Source organism: Ceratotherium simum, chromosome 12, assembly GCF_057802395.1.
Source record: "Ceratotherium simum simum isolate JZ-2026a chromosome 12, ASM5780239v1, whole genome shotgun sequence".
In the NCBI taxonomy this organism is placed as follows: Eukaryota; Metazoa; Chordata; class Mammalia; order Perissodactyla; family Rhinocerotidae; genus Ceratotherium; species Ceratotherium simum.
Window position 1 is genome coordinate 40,833,621 of NC_141911.1, and position 4,584 is coordinate 40,838,204.

At 36.7% G+C, this 4,584-nt stretch overlaps 1 pseudogene; it reads left to right on the forward strand.

Moving 5' to 3' along the window:
• The first annotated feature begins 874 nt into the window (after positions 1-874).
• Positions 875-1,955, forward strand: LOC147915836 (ethanolamine kinase 1 pseudogene; annotated as a pseudogene).
• The last annotated feature ends 2,629 nt before the right edge of the window (positions 1,956-4,584 follow it).

The window sequence follows — 4,584 nt, forward strand, 5'->3', positions numbered from 1 at the left end:
CAGGGTTTTGGTGTGGAAGAGGGTTGCATAAGTGAATCACAGGAATTTAGGGCAGTGAAACTATTCTGTATGGTACTGTAATGGTGGGTACATTACATTATGCATTTGTCAAGCCCCATAGAATTTTACAGAACAAAGAGTAAACCTCAATGTATGCAAATTTTAATACATTATTTAGGAGGTCAAGGGATCCCAGGCTGGAATGCAGACTGTGACGAAAGAATCTAACTATATTACAAGTGAATGAAACAATCTCAGTGAAGAGGGTGGGGGAGAAAGGTGCTGACCCAAGTAATTTTGGAAATGAGTGTAATCTGTAAGACTAAAGGCAAAAGGGGTTGCACATCAGCCCTGTACTCTATTTGATCAAGTTGTTTCCTACAGGAGTAAAGGTCAAAAATTCTGATACTGCTATGTATATATCCTGGAATTTAACAATTAAGTAAATGGTTAGTTGATGGTGGGAGCCAGGTTTCTCACTGTTGGAATGAGAATTTACAGATAGGTGATGGGAGGAGTCTAGAATAATCCATGTGGTAATGGATGTCTTAGAATCAATAAAGAAACAACCTGAATAATGGAAAACAAAGACGAATATCCTATCTTCTGTGAAACCAGGGAAAAGCCATAACCCCAAAGCCCAAAATTTGAGGACAAAAAAAATCTTTACTGATCCTGTAGACGGGAAAGGCGAAAAGTCATCAGCTTTGGAGCAGTGGTTTGGAGTTAACTAAAGTGAAGTAATAAACTGTAAGTAACTAAACAGAAAGCATCAGATGCGTGGAGCTTGTCAAGAAGTCACAGGACAGAAGGATCCGCCAGCTAGTCAGTGCCCACTGTGGTTGTCATCACTATCATCTTTATAGTAGTCTCTTCTGTCACCTGGACCATGGCAAATTTCATCAATCAGCTCCCTAGATGTGCCTAAGTTAAATATTATGGTTCAGCATCAGGAGGAGCAGAGCTGCCAGGAGGGTACTTGAGCCTCCTTCAACACCTGTGGCCATGATGGGACCCCCCCCCCCCAGGAGGTAACCCTGCAACTCTCCAAAGATGAAATACAAACTTATTGGCTGCTATGTGGGTAACATAATGGAAGATGTAGCCCTGGTAAGAATTTATGGCAATAAATGTGAACTGTTAGTCGACGAGATGAGGAAGTGAAGAGTTTTTGAGTGTTGCAAGCTCATGGCTGTGCACCACAGCTCTATTATACCTTTAGTAATGAACTATGCTATAAATTTATACAGGAAAAAGCACTGGATCGAAAATGTGTCTGCAACTCAGCCATTTTCAGGCTAATCACTCATCAGCTTGCTAAAATTCAAGCCATTCATGCCTACAATGGTTGGATTCTCAAATCTAATCTATGGCCAAAGATGGAAGATAGTCTCTCTCATTCCCACAGGATTTGCAGATAAAGACATTACTAAAATGTTCCTAAGCAATATACCAAGCCCTCAGGTTCTTCAGGAGATGACTTGTTTCAAGATTCTTTCCAACCTGAGATCAGCAATGGTGCTTTGCCATAATGACCTACTGTGTCGGAATAGAATCTTCAATGGGAAACAAGGTGAAATACAGTTAATTGATTGTAATATTCTGAATACAACTACCTGCTATGTGTTATTAAAAATCATTTCGATGAATTTGTAGGTGTGAGTGATGTAGATTCTAGTCTATCCAGATAGAGAGCTCCAAGGCCAGTGCATTCCTGCCTTGAAACCTACAAAGAACATAAGAGCTTTGAGACAGAAGTTACTGAAAGGAGGTAGAAATACTCTTCATTCAAATCAGTCAGTTTGAGTTGGCTTCCAATTTCTTTAGGGATTGTGGGCTCTGATTCAAGCCAAATATTCCACTATTGAGTTTGATTTCCTTAGGTATGAAATTGTTCATTTTAATCAATACATCAAATGAAGCCTGTTGTTACTACATTACAAGTGCTTAAGTAAAGAGGAGATTTAATTATTCTCAGGTAGCTGAGCATTCCTTGTATATCTTTTCTTAAGAAATTCTGAACAGTCAATATTAGTTAGAATTCTGCTATTCTATTTGGTTATCTTGCTTTACAAATTATGCCTTTAAACAATCTATTTTTTAATAGATTGAATGACGTCAAGAAATATGCCTACCGCTATCAGTACGTGGAGGAATAGAAATTTGTCAGCTTTGCAAAAAGCTGTAAAGATATCAGTTTAATCCTTTCTTTGATAATTTAATCTGTTATATGTAAGTTATTATAAATTTAACATGATTCTGTGACTGTTTTCATCTGTTTCATCTGTTTGTTGAGTGTAGGCAATGAGAATGTTCCAGAGTAATTTTTTAAGTTTTATTTTAACAGATTAATTTTAGTAAACATTCTAGGTGTTTAGTGTAAACATTTTAATCTTTTTTTATTTTGGTGAGGAAGATCAGCCCTGTGCTAACATCTGCCAATCCTCCTTTTTTTTTTTTTTTTTTTTTGCTGAGGAAGACTGGCCCTGGGCTAACATCCGTGCCCATCTTCCTCCACTTTATATGGGATGCCGCCACAGCATGGCTTGCCAAGCAGTGTGTCAGTGCACACCTGGGATCCAAACCGGTGAACCCCAGGCCGCCGCAGCAGAGCGCGCGCGCACTTAACTGCTTGCGCCACCAGGCCAGCCCCTAAACATTTTAATCTTAATGATCTGTAAGTAAAATGAATCATTTACTCTTGAAAAGTCAGTCTCTTGTATAGACAATTTAGGACTTTCATGTAAAAATATCTGTTTAGAAAAGTGAAATACATTTACATTCTATGTTGGTGGTACATCTTTTTTAACGGAATATTGGAAAGCATTTCTTTTGGAGGAATATATCTTAGATTTAAGTTACCCCTTCCTTGTAGAGTCTGGCAGTAGAAATTAATATTTACCATATAATCCTGGAATAGATAGGATTATTTAATGCTATTAGAATCTGCATTAATGTTTTCAAATACTAAATATAGTCATTTAAGTTACAAATTTCAGTTTTTAAAATTTTACTATGCCAAATTGTTTCTAATCAAAAATTTCCTTACTTATTGAGATATTCTAGGTTTTGTTTGTTATTAAATAGTAATTTTTATTGCTAATTTTTGAAACAAATGTTGCAAGTTTATCATGCTTGGGGACAAGTAAATATCATTCAGATTAATTCTTTTTTCTCTCTCCAATTTCATTCCTTTATTTTGGCTTCATGTTTTAGTTTGGTTCTATATCTTTATAGAGTGATAGCCAATGATTACTTGATACATGTAAGTTCAGAGAAGTATATTGAGGAGGTTAAAAGGATTAAATAAAGACCATTTAGGACATTGATCTTGTGTACCTAAAATCTGATGGAATAAAATGTGAATTAAGCAGAAATACTCATGATAGAAGGGCTTCTGTTGTTTTGTTTTGTTTTGTCTTATTTTTAAGTATATTTTTTATTTTGTTCGGGGATGAGAGGGAGGCAATTATTATATGGAAGGAAGTAAGACCTTTGGGATAGATAAGTAGACAGAGAGTTTCAAAAATTGTTGTGTAGAGTTTAATAGTCACAGTTAACGTTAGTCTGAAAACTAGGCTGACAACCTTTGCACTTTGGTCACATAGGTGCCCATGTACAAAGTTGGCTTAATGGATCTGCTTATTCAGAATAGGCAGCCACAAATTTATTCCATGAGAAATCTTATGGGGAATTTGATGTATTATTCCAAATGACTTATATACAAGAGCTTTAAAATACTTGGATTGTTTCAAGATGTTTAAAGCTAATAATGTAAGTGGAAACAGTTAAAGGCCATTTTAAATGATAAATTCTAGTTACAGGAATAGAATCTTAAAATCTGTCTGCATCTATAATAGTGTTAGACCAAGATTTGTTTTCTACTTCCTCAGTGTTGTGAATGTTTGCTTTTGTTCTTTTAAACTGTATTATTATAGGAACAATGGAATTTTGCCTAGCGAATTAAAAGAATGGACTCAAACAATTTTTATAGTGTTAGGGTGAACTTGAAAATGTGATTTTGCTGGAATTTTCATCTATGGTTGGAACTTTTTTTTTTTTTTTTTTTGCTGAGGAAGATTTGCCCTGAGCTAACATGTGTTGCCAATCTTCCTCTTTTTTTTTTTATATGAGCTGTCACCACAGCATGGCCACTGACACACAAGCGGTGTGGTTCCACGTCCCAGAACCAGGCCCGGGCCACCGAAGTGGAGCGTGCCAAACTTTAACCACTAGACCATTGAGGCTGGCCCTGTGGTTGGAATATTTTTATAGAACCATGAAGAATACGTAATATTCTTGATTTTTTTGCTTATCAACCTCTTAAAGTACAACAGTATATATCTTGGAGAACTATGGGAGGGGAGAAACTCATTTGTCTACCCTATTCCGTGTTCTTACTTCAACTCATTTTCCACGGAGATTCCCTGGGCCATTGCTGGTAGACTGTGCACGGCTGCCAGCTGTGATGCTACTGTAGGCTTTTTCAGGGAGATTTGTGTAGTAGTGAATGTAATAGGGAATAAGGGCTCTCACTCTAGCACTGGGAGTATGCAGTGGATATTAGGAATGAGTGGGATGTTT